The 21,538-nt window shown below is 40.9% G+C and overlaps 1 long non-coding RNA gene across 3 annotated transcripts; it reads right to left on the reverse strand.

The window, feature by feature from the left end:
* Positions 1-16,603: 16,603 nt before the first annotated feature.
* On the reverse strand, positions 16,604-20,582 carry LOC131254822 (uncharacterized). Of its 3 annotated transcripts, none has more exons than XR_009175917.1 (3): positions 20,540-20,575; positions 17,545-17,648; positions 16,604-17,112 (listed from the first exon to the last, which is right to left on the reverse strand). It is a non-coding gene; the product is annotated as an uncharacterized LOC131254822 (long non-coding RNA). The 3 variants fall into 3 exon arrangements; XR_009175916.1 differs by lacking the exon at positions 20,540-20,575 and adding an exon at positions 18,741-19,464; XR_009175918.1 differs by lacking the exon at positions 17,545-17,648 and having other exon boundaries at positions 20,540-20,582.
* Positions 20,583-21,538: the final 956 nt, after the last annotated feature.

Genomic DNA, 21,538 nt, shown 5'->3' on the forward strand with positions numbered 1-21,538 from the left:
CTGATCTCGATTGGCCTGCGTACCGGCCCACTCAATCTCCTAAATCTAAGCTCTCTGTTCATGTCCAATAACACAGCCTCGAAGGCTGTAATGTAAGCCGTTCTCAAAACGGCGGGCCTTTTGCCCCTCATCATCAACCATATATGTCGCAAACCTCGATAGCGCCACAAAATGGGCTGCGTACTGCGCCACAGTTATGTCCCCCTGCACCAAAGTCTCGAACTCCAGTGCTCTCTGATGTCAAATGTGGTCAGGGAAGTACCGCTCTTCGAATCGATCAATAAAGTCGTCTAATGTCCAGACATAATCAGGTCCTGCAATGCAGGTAATAGAGGTCCACCAGTGCTCGGCCTCACCTTGGAAAAGAAATACTGCCAACCGGACTCACTGCTCGGTCGTACATGTCATAGTATCGAAGATCTTCTCCACATCGGAGCGCCATCTCTCGGCTACAGTCGGATCTGGCTCGCCCTAGAAACACGGAGGATCGAGCTGTATGAACTCACGAAGAAGGGCACTCGTGCGCTCTTACTCTGCATGGGCTGGTGAAACAACTGGGCGCCTGCCCTATCTCTAAAGCGCAGCCGTCACAGCCTGCAACATCTACTGTAACTAAGAGGCACTCGCAGGTACGGTCAGATCCGCGCTGACATCAGGTGGGGGAACGTCATCCTCAGGCAGGGGAGCAGGGATCTCTGGCAGTGGAACGGGAGGTGTAGGTGGTAAACCAAGAGCATCGGGTGGTGGAGTGGGAGTGGATCAGGTCACTTTCCTACGCGGCATGTCCTATAGGAAAAATAAGGACGCCAATCAACATTGAGAATTGCACCTTTAGGGAATTCAATGGGAAGGTTACACACTTGGAACCTAAACTCATAGCGAACATGTGATGTTGTTCTCAGTTATTCCCAAGTTATGCTCTGATACCAACTTTTGTCACTCCCCAAACTCAGAAATTGGGCTCACAAAATTCTCGATCGTCGAATCTGGCGCGGACAGCCTCTTAGTACCCCATTCTTGGCTCCCGGCATTTATACACTAGGTTCCGATCCTGAGATCCTACAAGGAGGATTTCAGGCATGATTTTGATTCAGTATAAGTATAACCATAAGCATAACCCACGAACAATGACCACAAGAACACCATCATAAAATCCACTATGATCAAAAACTTTTAAGTACAATGCGTCTAAAGGGAAATACAAGATAATGTAAATAACAGAAACTCTAAAAGCTCGGCTGTACACTCCAACTGCGACAAGGCTACGGCTGCGTCCTGACGTCACCTGCACGCATCAATCGTGCATAAGCTTATAGAAAGCTTAGAGGGTGGTGTAAGTGTGTGCGCAATATACGCATGCTCAGAATGCGGGGTCAGGGAAATGTGGAATCATGATGAGTACATGAATGAAATTAGCCGTACCAAGGCTATACGGTGCAAGATATAAATGATATCGGCCAGGTCTAGACCCTGCGATGCGAGATGCAGCTCAAGCATGCCAATCCTCATCATATATCAGTACAATTCTCATTCGGGATAATCACCGGGGTCCAGTACACTTTACGCTAGCTTTTCGCCCCTATCCGGACGCACAACTGGAAGAGTGGAAGAGACCTCACTATCTGCCTACCAATATCGGGCTCGGCTCGTCGATAGCGAACCGATTCCTCAAGCCGGTCAAACTCAACTTAACAATTGCACCCTCACTCAGGCGGGTAAGGTCACACCCCTTTCCAACCGACCACGACACAGTGGGAAACGCAGCCTACTGGTATACGGCTCTCGTGTGCTCGTGTATTCACTTGGTCTCGACGTTGGAGTCATCCTCTGGTACCATCGGATTTAGAAATTTTCACCCAGGGACATCTATGGCGCCCCGATCTAGAAACAATATTTTTGGTATCTATTCCAGCCATCCACGATGTGTCTGTGGAGGGTATGGCCCTGATGTCGCTAGGGCATATAATAATCATAATCACACAAATACAAGTCCATGAATCACTCTACTAGACATGCAACAATCCTGCGCATATCGCGCACTCATGAAGGGCAACTCCGCATATCAGGGAGCCCATAAATAATCTGCCTGAGGGCATATGCTATGATCAGTCACTCCTCATATCAAGCATAGATATGATGCATATGATCATGAATCATGGATCTATACTAAGCTTGTTATATAGTGATGGGCTCTGTGCATAACGAAGATGGGCCTAGACGCCTACACTACCAGTATGGGCCTAACAATGGGCCCTAGGGAGAGTGACCATGCGGACATTTAACCAACATCACCCTATAATGTGGACATCAAACCAACATTGCTCCCAGGGCATCATCACCTAAACCATGGTGGAATCGCACATTGCAATGGGCCTTATGTACATCTCATTGGGCCTCGACCCATAGGACTCCAATATGTCAAATGAGCCTCATACCATGGGTCTCATGTGTATCAAAGTGGGCCTCAACAACAGGCCACAAATATATCAAGATGGGCCGATCACATGGGCCTCATACGTATCAAAGTGGGCCTCAACAACGGGCCACAACTACACTAAGATGGGCCTAATCACATGGGCCTCATATGTTTCTATATCAAAGGATCAACTGGACCACACTCCAAATAACAGTGGTGACCATGATTTCCACCATGAAAATTCTTAAGGCCCACCATAACATTTATTTTCTATCCAATCTAGTCGTGAGGTCACACAGACTTGGATTAAGAGGAAAACAAATTTCCTAATGATCCAAACTCTTGTGACAACAAGGAGTTTCAATGGCAGAAGACCAATCCCCACTGCCTTTTGCTGGGTGGTCCACTTGATCATAGATCCGGCTCAGTCTTTAGCTCATGCCATAAAATGAGCTTTCAAAATGGTTAGACAGCTTGGATGCAACACATGCATCATGGTAGGGCACGTAAAGGCCCACCATCATATATATATATATATATATATATATATATATATATATATATATATATATATATGTATAATATATATATTATATATAATATATACATATACATATATATATACACACGCGCGCACACACACACGAGGAGCAGCCCCCAGACGTGGGGTGAGTCCCATATAGATGGACGGCATGGAAGAAACATATACCTCATGGTGGGGTCCCCCTGCAATCCAACAGCCACCTAAAATGGCTAGACGACATAGATAAAACACATACATCTAGGTGGGCTCCACCATCCACGGCAGTGGATGGTATGAATAAAACATGTGCATCACTGTGGGCTCCACATGGGGCCCACCATAATGTTTATAAGCCATCCAATCCATTCATAAGGTCACGCAAACCTGGATGAAGAGTAAAAATAAATTTCATATTGATTCACAACCTCTGCTGACCCAAAAGGGTTCCAATGGCAGACGTTAAATCTCCACTGTTTTCCTGTGATGTGGGCCACCTAAGCGTCAGATCGGCCAGATCTTTGGAGGGATCACACCCCTAAGGGGCCCCATCAAAATGTATGGTGTAAATGTGTGGTACACATCATGGTGGGGCCCACGGCTGGGACCCAATGGTCCCTGCTGTCCGTCCACCAGACGCCGTAGGCACTGCCTGCATGTCTCTGGTGTGTCAGCGGCAGCAGCGCTGCATTGTTGTTTTTTTAATATGAAATTCCGTGGTTTTTCCTAAGTGGGGCTCGCATCAGGTGGATTCGGCCCTGTCATTAGTCTCCATAGCTCTATACAAACCCATCAACTTTAATATTAGATGGGTTTTGATGTACAACAACATCAGAGTATATTTCGACAATAGAAAACTTTATTTGCTATGTTATGGCTCACCAGAAACTCGGATTAAGTTCATTTTTCGGCTCAATGCCTAAAATGATCTGAGGAGAAGGATGGATGGCTTGGATTGTATACATACATCAAGGTGGGGCCTACATAAGCGGCCCACCGCAAAAGTAAATTTTCTTTAGCTTTGTTAGTACACACCCATGTCAGTACATGCACTCCACGTTAGCCACCCCTGCCTCACGTCCAGCGTCCAGAGACGCTAGACAGCATGGATATACACACCATCATGGTGGGCCCCACATGCACGTGGCCCACATTTTAGTTAAGGGGGGTCCCACATAAACATGGCCCACCTGATTTGGATCAATCTGATACTTATGTTTTTCCTTCATCTTGGCCGTCCAATGGATCTATTACAAGGTTGGGCCTCACGATCGGATGGTCAAGATCATCTTACACCATGGTGGCCACAAAACCTCATACAAAAGAGAGAGAGAGAGAGAGAGAGAGAGAGACGGTGACAGAGGGACCCCGCCACTATGGGCCCCTCATGGATCATCACACACATCAAAATGGGTCCCACCAACAAGTGGGCCCTAAAACAATAATTAACGGTGGATCACCCACCTATCTTCCTTCTTCTTGCTCCCCTAGCTTCCTTAGCTCCTTGCCTTCAAGTTTGATGGTGGTTGATGATGAATGAATGGTTGAGATGTGAGATGAGAGTGTAGGGAAAGTGGACCACACTTTTTGTTTGGGAGGGAGGGAGCTTGGACGTGGGATGTTACTTGGGAGATTTTTTGAGAAATGAGGGAGAGAGAGAGAGAAGTGATGGGGTGATAAGGATGGGTGATGGGTTGAGTGATGGGTTGTAAGAAAGGGATTGGTGGAGTGATGTGTTATAAGAAAGGGATAGGTGGAGAGAGAGAGAGAGAGAGTTGACTTTGGGAATGGGAGAGATGGGTTGCTTGTACTTGGGTATGGCTTGTACTTGACTTGTACTTGACATGAGTGATTGATTGATTGATGGGACATGTTGTAGATATTCTCTCGAAATTTGCAACGCGTGGCGTTTTCTTCGAATTGAACGCAGGCCCACATCTTCTGACCTGGGTATCGGTTCGATGTGCAAGTCGAGGCATTAGAACCGCAGCGACGGCGTGGTCACTAAAGTACAAGTTTCGAATTGAGCCGACGTTGGTATGTGGGACCTGGCTTAGGATTACGCGCAAACGTCAGATATGGGTCGAGGATTACCAGAATTCCACCGGAAGGACAGCAGAAGCTAACGGAACGGTACGGACTAGTATACGGGCCTTACAACTGGACTAGGCATCATGTGAGCAGTAGGAGTAGTCAGTAAATACATGGAAAACCCGTGTAAAGATCATTAGAATACTGTAAAGTGGATCCTTCATTACTTGAAGGGTACTTTTGAGACTAATATTTGTTTTAGCAACCAAACTTTAAAGTTAGCTTTCTGAATGCCGATTATATAGGAGATTATGATAAAAGAAGATCTACTCCAGGTTATGTTCTCTTTTACCTGTAGTGCAGTTAGTTGGATGTCGAGATTATAATCAATGGTAGCCTTGTCTACTATAAAAGCAGAGTACGTGTTAGTTATACAAGTATGTAAGGAAGCTATTTGGTTGAAGATATTATTAGAATAATTGAAATTCAAGTAGAAAGTGATAGTGATTCATTGTGATAGTCAAATCATATTACACTTGGCTAAGAATCTGATATTTCATACCCAGACCAAGCACATCGATGTTCAATATCACTTTATTCATCATTGTGGAAGACAGTCAAATCTCATTACAGAAAATTCACACTAATGACAATGTAGCAGATATGTTGACGAAGCCAATTACAAAGGAGAAGTTTGTTTGGTGCAAGACTTCTATTAGGCTTGTTGTTACCTAACAATTAGTGATGTTCAGGCAGATGTTATTGTGAGTGTCTTTTGTACTAGTAGATAAACTAATCCTCATGTGGGAGAATATTAAGTCAGCAAGGATCGTCCCTTATCTCCTGGAGAAATCTCTCTCCCTTGATTTTTTAACGTGCATATGTATATACGTATATATGTACGTGAGGTGAAGCATGTTTCCATATTTTTTGGATGTTCTCTCCATTGGTGTGGTCTATATAAGAAATGTCATAGGTTAAGATAGGTATTCTATCATATTCATCTTCTGGGATATTCCTTGGTGTGGGATTCTGTAAGGCCCGTATCCTAGTCAATACCGTTCCTTAGACTCCCGCGATCCTCCCCATCTAATTCCGGTGACTTGTGACCTATAACCGACATTTGTGTGTGACCCTAAGTCACACCCTATCAACCCGAGTCGACTCGACATAAGACTTATACCCTAACGACCACGCCATCACCACGGTTCCAATGCCGAGTCTCGCGCCAATGTGATACCTAGGCCAGGAGTTGGGGGCCCACATTTATTTTGAGGAAAACACCACGCATTACGAATTCTGAGAGAATTTCTACCCAAACATCACATCAATCAATCAAAGTACAACTCATACCTAGCCCATCCCTCTCTCACCAACAAGGCATGCCAACCCATACCTCTCTCATCCAAAGTCAACTTTCTCTCCCCACCCATCCATTCCTTACACCCATCACCCATCACCTCTCTCTTACAACACCTTCTCTCTCTCATTTCTCAATCCATTTCCCAAGTAACCCAAGGGAGGTGACCATCCAAGCTTTCTAAGAGAGAAAAAGAACCTAGGTGTGGCCCACTTCCTACCCCCCTAATCTCCCATCTCCACCCTTCAATCCTCATCTTCCACCATCAAAGAGGGAGCTTAGGAGCTTAGCATCCCAAGGGACCAAGAAGAAGACAATCAGTGGGTGATACTAGGGTTTTTACCCTTAATTTCTATGTGAGGGCCCACTTGTGGTGGGACCCATTTTGATGTATGTATTGTAAGCCGAGAGGAGCTCATAGTGGCGGAGCTCCTCCCTCACACTCACTCTCTCTCTCTCTCTCTCTCTCTTGTAATAGGTGTGGCCCACTTGATCCACGCCGTACAAGCCATGTGGACCCACCTAATGTATGTTTTTCATCCATGCCATCCAATCGTCCAAATGCTTTGGACGGTGGGGCCCTGACCTGTGTTCTATCTATGCCATCCATCTTGGACACTGGATGAAAGGAAATACAAATAGTAGGTTGATCGAAAACATGGGGCCCACCTTGATGACGTGCTACATCCAGCACATGGGACCCACTTGCTGTGAAAGCAGAATGGCTGGTGTACCTTACAGCATCAATGTAGCTATTGTATTAATGTCAGCAAGTTATGTGGCCCCACCATGAGGTATGTTTTATATCCAAACTGTCCATCATGGGCCTGATCATAAGGCATGTGACATATCCCATCCATCTATTTTTTCAGGATGTGGGACACACTCCACACGTGTTGCACATGTGAAGGTGGGGCCCACATTAATGTATACGTTCTGTATCCATGCTATTCGTTGGAGGGACGGTGGGTCCCAGCAGCATAGCTGCTACATTAACATTAGCAAGTTCTGTGTACCTGACCATGATGTATGTGTTTCAAATCCACGCCATCCGTCCTTGAGATAAAAGTGGGACCCACCTCCATGATGTATGGGTTTGATCCTCACCGTCGAACACTCTGGATGGTGGGACACCTCCTCGATGTATGTGTTTTAAATCCACATTGCCCAGAAGCTGAACGTGTGGGGCCTACTATGATAGATGTATTGTATCCTCACCATCCAATCTCTAGACGGTGGGAAGTTGATTGGCTGGAGTACCTCATACCAGCTATGCAGCTATTGTGGGTCCCACATGGATTTATATCTAAACCATCCACCAATGGACATCCAGAGGCTGGATGTTTGATAATAAAATTATATAATAATAATAAAATAATATAATATATATATCTAGTGGGCCACACGTGAGACTCACCAGATGCATGGGTTTCATCCACCGTCCATCTGGACATGTACCCTACCATGCACAAGTGTTTCAACCAGGCCGTTCATCTATTTGACGCCCAACTGGGGCCAACTCATTGGGTGGGTTACCATCCATTAGAGTGGCCCACCGTGCTGTATGTATTCTATTTCCATGTTGGCCATCTGTGTAGGGCCATTGGTAATGTGTGGGGTTCCCACACCCTCCAGTAAATTCCACCATGGGTTGTTTATGGGGCCCACCTTAATGTATGTGTCTTAACCACGCTGCCCATCCATTTTCAGGGTCGTGGGACCCACTGCATTATGAAGCCCACCTGGTTGTATATGCTACGCATGCTATACAGCTACCCATCCATTTTTGTTGGATCATGGGTGGCACCATAAGGCCCATTATGTTGTGTATGAGGCCCCTGTATAAGGCCCAATATGATGTTTTTATGACCCATTAATGAGGCCCAATATGATGTTTTTATGGCCCATTGATGAGGCCCAATATGATGTACTTAAGGCCCATGTTGAGGCCCAATGTGATGTATACCCGACCCATGTGTTGGGGCCCATTGTGATGTATATGAGGCCCATGGGATGTGGCCCATTATGATGTATATGTTGCCTGTGTGATGCGGCCCATTGTGATGTGTATTAGGCACATGTGATGGGTCCCATTGTGATGTGTATTAGGCCCATTGTGATATGTATTAGGCACATGTGATGTGTCCCATTGTGATGTGTATTAGGCACATGTGATGCGGCCCATTGTGATGTATTTAAGGCCCAAGTATAAGGCCCAATGTGATCTATATGAGGCCCATGAGTGAGGCCCAGTGAGATGTATATAAAGCCCTTATGTGAGGCCCAAGATGATGTATATGAGGCCCATTGTAATGTGTGATTCCACTAGGATGTATGTAATGATATATATGATGCCCATCCATGTTCCTAGTTGATATTAAATGGGTCATGCGTTGGGAGCAATGATGGTTTAATGTCCACGTTGTATGAGCAATGATGGTTAGATGTCCCATTGTAACTCTCCCTAGGGCCCATTAATAAGCCCCTTCTCATCTCCCCTTAATAAGCTAACCCAAACCATTGGGGTCCCATTGATGATTATATTACCCATCTTTCCCTTGACTAGGCTATCCCAATCTGTTAGGCCCCCATTTGATAATGATGCTTTCCGCTATACCCTGTAGGACCACCTAAGCCTTGGAGCCTATCTTGTGTTCATACCGAGCCTTCCATAGGAAATGTGCCCCACCTTAAGCTTATTGGGCCCTTAGGAAGATTGCTATGTGATGGAATAGGTAAGGAAGCCAACTCCTTGTTCTTAGGCCCATTCTTGATATGAGTAAGTCATTTAGACCCATCCTTGATATGAGGAGAGTAAATTGTCACCATAAGTTGAAAGATCGGTGGTATCAGGTTTGGTATATCCACTGTTGAGGACCAATTCTCATGTTATGAATTAGATCTGTTGTCCTTATATGAACCCCATCATATATATAAGTCAATTATCGATTACGACTATGATTGGTATATACACTGAGTATATGTTAACATAACATTGTAATTGTATGAGGCCCATTGCGATTATATGAGGCACATTGCGATTATATGAGGCTCCTTGTGATTATGTGAGGTCCATCGTGATTGTACGAGGCCCATTGCATGATTGTATGAGGCCCATTGTAATTGTATGAGGCCCATTATGATTATATGAGGCTCGTTGTGATTGTGTGAGGCCCCTTGTATGTGCGAGGCCCAATTGCGATGTGTGAGACCCACCATTTATATGTGATTATGTGCACGCCACTTGTTCATTATTACGAGCCATGAACCGCCTTATACAGGCACATTATGATGTATGTGATTATAATCATGCTTAGTATACTTCATGATACATGCCTATACGCATCTTTCACATGCTTGTTATGACGAGTAATTGAGTATAGCATGTGTCATTGGGCTGATTGTTTATGGGACTCCTTGAGAGACGGAGTTGCCCCACATGAGCGCGCTTTATGCGCAGGTTTGATGCATGACTGGATGGTATGGCTCATGCATCTTGCATTTTATGACATGACCATTTGGTGCCCTAGCGAAATCAGGGTTGTGTCCTCCACAAGCATATCGTGGATGGCCAGATGCGACACCGAAAATATTTGGTTTGAGCATATGGGCACTTTGGATATCTGTGGGTGAAAGTCCCTAAACTCTCGTGGCCAGGGGATGCTCCAGTGTCTAGACCGAGTGGAAGACATGTGCGCTAAGTACCAAATACCTGGAGGTCTTGCTTCATACAGTGTTGTGGTCGGTTGGGAGGGGGTCTGACCTTACCCACCTAAGGGAGCAGGCAATGTTAGGCTGAGTCTGATCAGCTTGAGGAATGGGTCCGCTATCGACGAGTCAGGCTGATATTGGTAGGTGGATGGTGAGGTCTCTTCCACTTACCCAGTTGTGCACTTGATGGGGCAGCAAGCTGGCGTAGAGTGTACTAGACCCCAGTGATGATTCCAGAGACGTATTGTACTGAGATATAGAGTTACAAATTTATCATTTGACTCATTTATTCATTCATGCACTATTCACTCGGGTTGGTGGTGCGCAACTAAATCATTATGTGTACCTTCACAATGGCCAGAATTTCGGTTGGGGCGCATGACTAACCTGAGATCAGGAGTTTACCACATAGAGTTTGGCTATCCAATTAGGTATGAGACTGGTTTGGATAGAAGTCCCTTATGATGGACCCCACAACTTACGATACTACTTACTATCATCTTGATTTCACACTCCAGTTTGGTCATTTTTTTCACACTGCATTTATATTGCATCCTCAGCACATAGCATTTGGTTTACTATGCTTTTATATTACATAGCCTGAATAAGGCTGATGGTATTCGTGACTCTTCAGAATTGCATATTGTATTGCATCCTCAATATCTAATATTTTACTCATTATGACTCCGCATTGCATAGTCGATCTGTATTGTATACTCTGATATTGAATGACTTACAGCCTTGCCAATTTCCGCATTACTCTGATATTGTATACTTGGCACTTACCTTGCGCGTACACTTACACCACCCTCTAAGCTTTCTATAAGCTTATGCACGATAGATGCGTGCAGGTGGTGTTAAGTCGCAGCAGCGTTGAGCTTGGAGTATGCAGCTGTCTTCTGGAGCTTTGATTTTTAATATATGTATTTCCCTTTCGGCACTGTATTCAACTGCTTATATTAGTAGATATGTGATGATGATGTTGCCTTTGTGATTTGGGTAAACTTGTGGTTATGCTTCTTACGAGATAAATGTATGTTGAAAAAATTCTCCTTGTAGGATCCTAGGATCGGAACCTACATATGGGTGCTGAGAACCAAAAATGGGGTACTATAGAGGCTGTCAGCACTAGGTTTGGCAACCAGAAATTCTGTGAGCTCGTTTTTCGAGTTTAGGGCATGACAGACTCCTTGTACAGAAGGGAGAGAGGTAAGTCTTGTGTTTCTATTTCTCTTATTTCTTGTGAAGAAGAAAGTTCTATGTTGCTGCACCAAACCACGTAAATCCATGTGCCTCTTGTCTATTATTTTGGTTTAGCTTTTTTAGCCTTTTATTTGGCCCAATTTTTTATATAAATTTTGGCCTTTCCTAAATTGATCATGCACGTATGGGTGTTTTTCTGTAACACTAAGATGTTTAGCAAAACGGATGTATGACATTGATAAAGCACATAGATCATGGTGGGCTCCATAGAGCTTGAGCCACATCATGCCTCTAGGGATATTGTAGGTGTTGAGGCAATCCACTTCTATCTCATGGGTTTTATTCTTAAAATTGAAGTCATTTGTATGTGTGGGGTAAGCAGGATCAACACATCACCCTAACACGTGTCCATGGGAAGATGGCTCTACCATATTCTAGTTCTTCCAACTTTACCGTATCATCTCCCAAACTCAGATAGTTACTCGCCAAGTGGGGTCTAACCTTAAACATTCCTTAGACCAAAAATCAAGAAATTCCATGCATCAAGTTAGCCACCACCCCTGGAACATTAATTGTTGTGGTTTCTTCCCAAATGTCTATTGTCAAAAAGAGAAGTACACAATTGAAAAAATGAAAAAATTTTAAGATAAAAATATTAGATTTATGGTTTGATGTATTGACTAAGAATATTGAATATTTTAAGGAAAATTTATTGCCCTTTTTCTAAATTTTCAACAAATGCAAAAGAATGAAGTGAATTATTTTTATAATACAATGAACTTTCATGTCCAAAGTTTAATAAGAAAATTTACACCTCCAAATATTGAATAAATATCCAAGTTTTAACATCGATATGCCTCACAAGAATGTTTTCAAGAGGATAAGTGCAAGAGGGCAAAGATGAGAATACAAGGTTATAGATAACTTAATATGGGAATGTTTTTATTTCTCTAGATTATAATGCTTTGAATATATAAAATTTACAGTGACATAGTGTCCTTCCTAGAGAGATACTCTTACGCCTTTTTAAGACATCCAATATACCCTTTCACATACAACAACCATTTTATCATGATAGTTAGTTCTATCTCTTTTGAATAGATACAATTATACAATAATAAAAAATTGTTGCCACATGGAAACATATGCGACCTAGATCCTAATTAACCGCATTGTCACCACATGTACAACATGTGTTTTGATGTCATGTGTCAAGCAAATCCAACTAACACTATGGCTAAAACCTTACATTCCAGTGGATCAAACCCTCAACTAGACTTTGTTTAACTCCATAATTTCGTTATGGCTTAGATTTGTTTAAATCAAAGTCCTGAAAAGATTGGGCTCTTTGGACTTCTTAAAAGAATGAGCATGTACTAAGCGTTTATGTATTTATTTGTGCACCTATTTGTCAATCATGTAGTTCAGTGTCTTAGTGTGCTAGTTGAGCCTTTAGAAGCTGAAGACCGAAGACATATGAAGATATGATGCATCAAGGAGTGAAGGAACATGTAAATTGAAGTGCACTGGTGACCATAATGTTAGACTTAAAACAACCTAACCTCTAAATGATCCATTCCCAAATAGGTAGATCTTTGTTTTATCATCATTTAGCCTTAACAGCTTCATTAGAACATGCTTAGATAGGCTATAAAGATTCTAAGCTATTGTAAATCACGTATAGCCCAAAATAGCAAACTCTTAGGAGAGATCGATCAAAGCTCGTTTGATCGGAATCGATCAATCGATGGTGGCCAGAAATGTCTAACAAGTTTTCTGCTTCCAATTGAATTAGTTTAATCAATCAAACTAGTTGTTTTCTGCCCATTTTTCTAGCCATTGTAAACTTTCTCTTTATAAAGGGCATATGATTTTTAGGCAATTTTATGGTTTTTTTGTGCAAATATATCTTAGGTGATTCCCCACTCAATATTCCTCTCCTAAACTCTAACCCAAAGATTTTCATATGATTAACTACTCTAATGAACATTGAATTCACCCATTTTTATAGAGATAAAACACTAAGCTTATAGGTATATCATTATCTATATCCTCTAGAATATTCATATACATGAATCCTTATTATGAATCAACTAAAACCATTAGTTGTAGGAGATTTTACCCCATCCTCCCATTGCCTTGGTCATCTCATTAGAGCATCAAATGCAAGGCGATTAATCGTAAGAGGTGAAACATCCACATCAACAATCATGTGGGAAATTAAGAAGCTAGTTGAAGCTTGGGATAACATCGATCAAGCATATCTCAAGCAAGGCGCATCAACAGAGCTCAATCCGACAAGTAAGGTTGTCAATTTAGAGTTCATATACTATTTTCCTTATGCACGATTGAGTATAGAGTTTGTGACCCAAACTCGATATGTCCTTGTGTAGGACCGTCTCCTACGGGAATGTATATAGGTTCTTATGTAAGACCACCACTGAGCATAGGTGTGTACGTGTTAGTCACCTTAGGAGCCTCGGGTGTGAGTAAATGTAGGTCTTTGGTTTGGGACCATAGTAATTGTTGGTTAGCAAATAGAAAATCAACTAAGTCTCTGCATGAGCCACCGACATAGGTGAAAACATGCTCCTCCAACATGAGAGGATACGTGTAGGTCCTTGTATAGGACAGGCACTGACACGGGTGTGTACATAGTCTACCAACACAGGTGAGATGAGTGTAAGTCCCTATGTAGGCCTCTAACGGGAGTGTACACTTGTAAATGTTAGAGGTGAACATAATTTCAAACATTTAAGATAGTGAAATCCCGTATACTCGAGGAGAGTGTCTGCCGAGAGTAGAGTAGGAAATTAGTCAAACCACTATACATTGTTATGTTTGTGATTAGCTTATGTGGATGTATTTCTATTCTTGTTTGTGATTGAATTGGTTTAATTTATATGGATTCATGATTAGAAGTGTATACTAGACATTAACTTATAGTACACATAATTGATATTTCACATCTCACCATATAGAATAGTTGTTTATTGTTACATCTCTTATAGTTTATAAGAATTGGACCTTTATGCATTATTTTTATTTAATTGATAAATTAGTTTAATTAGGTAAAAAATTTTAAGTGGTCCTATTCCCCCACCCTCCCTTCTAGGAATTAGTTGTAATTCTAAGCTCCACTAAGCTTCTGCATGCCATGGTAGACAATCAACGTAATTTCACCAAGTACAAAGTATGCCTAATAAAGCACCCAAGCAACCCTATAACCCACATTGCGTATGCACGTGCACGAACATTGAAATCTGAACCTAGGCTTTCTATAGAAAAACCCCTCCTCTTACCACTAATGTATATAAATATTTAAAAAAATCCATATATAATATATTTACTTTCTTTTTTTTTAGAAAACATAAATGGGAAATCATGATAAACACATAATTGAAGGTGGTTTGTGTGTGTGTGTATGGGAAAAGGTACTTGTAACGACCTTGGATTTTCTTGTGCTAATCTTTCCATAAGTAGTTGTTTTTGGGGTAATTAGCGCTTTACTCGATTGCTTGTGAAATTCGTATCAATCACTTTAAATTGTATCTGCATGGCTCTAAACGTGTAGATTAGTGAGCGCTACGTTACTCTGAAATCTGGGATCCATCGCTAAATCCAGTTGTTCTGGGGAATTTTTGAAAGATCTGGATTGGACCTGGACCGCACGTCGGAAGTCCGATGGCGATGATCTTAGGCTGTTGTGGTCACCGAGTTGGGCTTGACCATCACCTCGAAAATCAAGTCGATGTGATGTTCTGGGTCGATTTGCTTAAGCTCGGAGTGAAGAGTGTGAGAACGGTTAGAATTTATTAATCTCTTATGAAATCTGAGTCGTGTCGCTTGCGCGACGATTTTAAGCTATCTGACCGTTGGATTCTAACCCAATTTCACCCTCTGATCAGGATAGTTGGCCCAGGCATATCCTAGTGCTTGTGAACCTGATCGAGATTCCGTGACCGTTGAATTGAGTGTGATCCGCCACGGCTGATCTGAAGAGCCGGTCGGTACGAAAACTCAGCCTGACCTAGATCCATGATCAGTGAGCTTAAGTCCGGCCTTTCGTGGTTATAGGCCCACAAGAAGTGCTTCGTTGGATCAAGAAAGGCATGCTTTGGTTATAACCTAAGTATACCTTGTCCCTGGGGTTATTTTCATCAAGAATAGGCCTATTTATAGTCCTTAAACCCTAGCCCTCTTTTCCATACGATTTTCTCTAACCTTAGCTTGGAAAGAGAGTGGAAAAGAGAGAGAAAGTGAGAGAGATAAGTTGGTGAATCATCTTGGATTCTTCCTTGTTCTTCTTCATCTTTGAACCTTCAGTTTGAATCGTTCTTCTGACGGTTCTGAGTTCTTTTGGGGTAAGTTAACCTAACCTAATCTATGTTAGAGCTTAGATTAGTTTTGGTGTTGTTGTATCTCATTTCTATCCTTGTTTTAGGGTATTCTATCGCCGTTGACGAAGACAACTCGTCTAAATCAGTTCGGTGGTTCTTTCTTCGTTTAAGGTGCGGACTTTAAGTGCATAGGTTATGGTTTTCAAGGCTTTCAATGCCAGTTAGTGATTTATTCTTGTTATGAATGAGATTTCACATGTCAAATGCTGTGTTTACATTGCTTTCCTAATATGCATGTGCTATATTGAGATTTGTGTATTCTATGTGTATTTATAAAGTACCGTATACGTATAAAATATGCACTTATGTTTGACATGATTATTTGTCATGTATGTATGCTAGATGCATGTATGACAACTCCTTGGTAAAAGGAATTGTCTAAGTGCATGTATTTCAACATACGTCATGTATGTTGTTCCATGTATGCTAAGTGTTTGTAGAAATGAATGAATGATCTAAAGTGTAACTTATTACACTAATTGTGGGCGTTGAGAAGTGATTCTCAACCACTACAAGAAAAGGGGGCTTTAGCCTCGGTTCAAAACTGTGGCTAAAAAGGTTAAAAATTGAGGCTAAAGCCTTTAGCCTCAGTTTTGCCTCAGTTATTCAAACCGAGGTTGAAAACCCCGTGGCTAAAGGCTTTAGCCTCCGTTTTAGCAACCGAGGCTAAAATGACTTTTATAGCCTCAGTTCTTCAAGTGAGGCTAAAAACTTTTTTAGCTTCAATTTTCTCGAAATGAGGCTAAATCAAAATTTTAACCTCCATTGTTTTCAACTGAGACTAAATCCAAATTTTAGCCTCAATTGTCTCCAACCGAAGCTAAATTTACTTTTAACCTCGGTTCTCAACAACCAAGGCTAATGCCTTTAGCCACGGGAGTTGTAGTCTCAGTTTAAGTAACTAAGGCAAAACTGAGACTAAAGATAGATTTAGCCTTCGTTGACATCAATTGAGGCTAAAATCAATTTCTAACATCATTTATCAATAATCGAGGCTAAATCATTTATTTTAACACATTCATAAACCTATGCATATTCAGTGGCCATTGATCAAATGGCTTGCATTTTTGTTCTCATAAGGTAACAACTCATGGAGAAAAATATGAGAATCACACCCACTTTTCAAATTGAAATTTTAGTTTCTATTTGGAATAGAAATCTGGGGTAAAAAAAAAAAGAATTCAACAACTAAAGCTTTGATCAACTGTCATCAATGGATTCTAATTCAGATTACTAGATCTTGACTGCAACAACTAAAGCCTCTGGTCCATCTCAGAGAAATTAGCCAACATGTTGAAGTTGTAGTCGGGAGAGATCTGGTGCGTCATCGGCAGTGGAAGCTTCCCTCTGCTAACGGCCATAATCACAGGATCGATGAATTCAACATCAACATAACTGCTATTTCCAGCAACTAGTTTTTACAGATTCAAATTAGCTGAACTACCGAGGAACGGATATTGTGCAGCTGAACCTGCCACAAGAAGGAATATAAGCATCCACAACAATCAGAAAAAAGATCTTACCAGCAAGAAAATAAAAAATAGATGGTAGAAAAACTGCAAGAATTTGAGCCAGTAGATCAATGGTAGACAGGGTGCATTTCAACATTGAGTTCTCAGATTTGAACCTTGCTTACCAGCTAATCAACAAAAACAAAAGAAAAGAAAAAGATTTTTAAAAAATAACTTGAAACTGCCAATGAAATATTGGCATGTATTCAACAATGAATTATCAGACTTATAGATATTATGTTGCACCAAAAATCCGTGAATCTTGATCTTAGTAATGACACTGCTAGCAAAATAAGGTGAATGCCATTTTAATGGGAATCTACATATGTCGTGGTTACAAAGGGGATAAAAATGGTCATGCCCCAGGAATCGGAAGTGAAACTAGAAAAGACCTGATTAATGCCGACTCCATACCCCAGGAAGATCCTTCCTATAATGAGCATGGAAAGGTTCTGGGCAGCTGCATTTAGCACCATGCCAATGATGAAGAAAATCCCTACAACGAGCATGGTCAGCCTCCGACCGAGGTTTCTTGTGGTGTAGGATGTGAAGAAGGTCAAAAATATGTGCACATCAACAGAATGCAGTGCAATATTTAGCACAACTTCCACCCATGTTCGTTATAATTTTAGTTGTTGAGGCTTTTTTTCTTTTCATGTTGATGTGTATTTATTTTTATGCATCTAGAATCAAATTAAATCAAAACTAATTGCAAATTGAAATTGATGTACCATATTGAAACTCAAATAGTCCATAAGCATAGATAGATAGAAGAAGCAGAAGAGATTGAGAGCAAAGTTTAACAGTCCTCTAGCCTTTTATGCTAGAGATCACACAAACCCCTTGCATATTCTTCCAAGGAAAGCCTCTCTTATTGCAAAATCTCATAGAAGTTGTTTTGTATACATGAATCTTTTGCTAATCATGCAAAGAGTTTTGCTTAAGGATCAACTAGACAAATTTTTTAAAAAAGTACAGATCGACAAGCAGAAAAGATGCAAGACCTAAGAAGTAGACCTTCGTGACTTTCGTGACAGTTAGGTGATTGAATGAAGTCAAATATACAGAATAAGGTAAAAGAAAATTGCATCCATAACATAATATATTGGAAACACTGGTAGTTTCCAAAGAAAATGTACAACGATTATGTTACAAATTCTAAGAGGCTATCTTACCATAAATGAAAATGGTAACTGCTAGGTTCAGCTGTTATTTTTTATGCTTGTAATGGCCGACATGATATGACTGCATTATGCCTTTTGCTTGTCTCTTTCTCATATATTTTGCTCCATCACAGGAGTAGAACAAAATATTTTGAGTCTTTGAACTAAAGAAGCCTATAGGTGAAGAAAGAAGTAGATGTGGATGTGATGGAGGTTTTTTATTTTATTTTTGGGGATGATGTGGAGATGATGGAGGTGTTTCAAGTCAAGAAACAGAATAGACTATACTTCAGTCCGGGTTCTTGTTTTGCAGAATTAACTGGAGTCAAGAAACGGAATAGACTATACTTCAGTCAAGGTTATTAGTATCGAGTTTAGGAGTTGGAAAATATTGAAAGATATTTACAAACAGGGCCATCATATACCTTCCATCTGGTGATCGATGAACACTGAGAAACTGAAACAGATGCTTGCACTGAGGATAGGAAGGATTCTAATTATACGTGGCCATATTAGGATGCAAGTCACACTACACAAAGTAGACAATGCAAACACAGCAACATACTGTTAGAAAAACTATACACGAAAACTTTAATTCGTGACCATGTGTCAACGGTGTGGGTGTTAGTGAACAACTACAAACCTCAATGGCATCGGTGTTTTGAAATAGAAGAGCTCTTAAGGACTGTTTTAGAAACTCTAATTTCCTAATTAGAAGTTGCAATTCTTATAGAAATTTAAAGTTGGGATCAATTGATGCCAAAGATTTGCAGGGCAATCTCAGTGGCTCTCACAAGTGACAAACCCACCAGACTTTTCTTCGGAAATCTTTCCCATGAACTTCTTGCCATGAGAGCTAGGTGGGGCCGTTGTAATGTTGATGAGAAATTCACCCCGTCCATTTTCTTTGCCAAATCATTTTAGGACATGACCTAAAAAAATGAGATAGATTCAAAACTCAAGTGAACCATACGTATTATATCCAGTAAGTAGTGCAGAATGATCACCTACCATTTAAAACTTCTTAGGAGCTACAGAAGTTTTATATCCAACATCCAATAAAAAAGAAAACATATTATATCCATCATTGCAAGATCTAATTTAAATAGAATTAGATACACAACTGAACATCAATCTAATGAAGGAAAAACCTATAAAGAAATCAAACAACAGAAATAGTTCAAAGATGACATTAGCTTCTCAAAGTTTCAACATATCGAAGAAAGTCATGAAAAGCTTCAAAGGAAGAGCTGAACAGAGATTGGAAAGGAAAGATAGATCATATTCTTTTGGATGAAAAGAGAGAAACACAAGAGGTCAGATTTCTTACAAAAAATCAGTGAAAATGAGCAAGCCAAAGGTCTGGAAACTCCAGAGATCCAGCATGGAGATAACCGAAGAGCTATGGTGTTTAACGCGCTACGTAAAACTGGTGTTGTATCGTTTCGAGTCCATCCAGAAAGTTTACCTCCAACAGTACGTACGAATAGCATGTGCCTCACACGATCTTGTTTGCCCTTCAAACCAGATGTAACGGAACTGCCTATCTGTCAACTAATTGCATAATGGGTCAAGGAAAAAAGGGGTCCACTTAGAATCCACAGATGATTCACTTATATGCATCAGAGAACATGAATTTTAAGTAGGTGGCAGAGTAGTAAGAAGACTAAGAAGGCATGAATAATAAAAATAACTGCTAATAGAGTACATGGGATTACTTGGTAATTCTTGGTTGTGCCTCTGGAAACGGGATAAAGATGTCTAATACCTTCTTAGTATCAAGAGCATCTGTATTTTGATCACACAATTTTTCCTACATGGAACTGAAAACTTCTAATCATACACACTTTTAGTACTGAGTTCATTGCTCAAAAAACAGGATAAGAAAATGTGAGGTCCACTAATCATACACAACATCACTACGTGCCAATCTACACACTGGAGTGTAGATGGAAAAGGAGAGGGATATGAGCACAAGTGAGATAGTGGGGGAGCCCACCTCCATGAACATGCAGACCTGGTTCATTCATCAAGTGGGGTCCATTGAACATGCACCGTCCTAACAATTCGGCAGGTCCCCTCATCAGAGAGGTGCTGTCCACGTTGAATATGGACCTTTGGTCATTTTTCTCTAACCATCTATTTTTCTCATAAAGGCGTAACTCACCTGATGAATGGGCAACCCGCAATAATGATGCGCCGCAGATGATGAATGTCAATGTACCTTGAAGTGAACCCTCAGATCCGATCCCCTGGCCTTATAGGCTGAGAAAGCAAACACAACAAAAACATATTAGAAAACAAATTTCTGAAACCAAAACTTCCTACACGCTTTTGACCTTTCAAGCCTAATCCAAATGGCCATGCAAAGAATTGAGCTTGCATCTAACAGGCTTGAACCCTGAACCATGAGGAGGTAGAAATGAAAAGAATTGAGCTTTTGTACTGCAGTGTCTATAATAATAACATTTATCCTTTCATATTTACCTATTAATTTGCAAATAAAACTATATTGTACATGCACATTGTATGTACTGCAGCAACCCACATACCCTAGCATACCATGTATTGTAAGGAGCTTAATACAAAAATGTATGGATTTCCATGTCATATTAGACCTCTGACACAACACTCCACCTAAAACAACAAAGATCTCAATTTGATCATTCTCTTTCCAAGGATTATAAAGATCTCAATTTGTTCAGCATCAAACTCAGTAATGAAGGGGCTCATTACACTTTTTTTTTTTTTTGAACAAGACCATTACAAATCAGTTTTTCCCAATGTGTCTTTCCATTCCACAAAAGTTCAATGGAAACTATCAGATTAATCCCATTTCAAAGCATATAAATTGCCATGGTTCAAATCTTCTTTGAACAAGAAATCTGGATAACCTTCTCTTCAATACTACTACATCTATCAAGAAATGATTTTATATATATATATATATATATTTATTTATTTTTCTCCTTTTTCTTAGAAACTTTTTTTCAGGAATGAAGTATTTACTCAAAAAAAAAAAAAAAGGAAAACAGCATCAAGGAAGCAGGACAGAATTCTCAATGTAGAGACTAACAAGGATCACCCTCCCTAGCCAGGGAGACCACAACAATGCTACCATCGCTGCAAAAACAGACAATCTATATGTTTATCAAGGAGGCTTTCTAGAGGGCAGTTTTTGTCAAAAACGAAGATAGGCAAGGCTTCTACTTCACAAGAGGTA

This window comes from Magnolia sinica, chromosome 9 (genome assembly GCF_029962835.1).
Source record: "Magnolia sinica isolate HGM2019 chromosome 9, MsV1, whole genome shotgun sequence".
Taxonomy (NCBI): domain Eukaryota; kingdom Viridiplantae; phylum Streptophyta; class Magnoliopsida; order Magnoliales; family Magnoliaceae; genus Magnolia; species Magnolia sinica.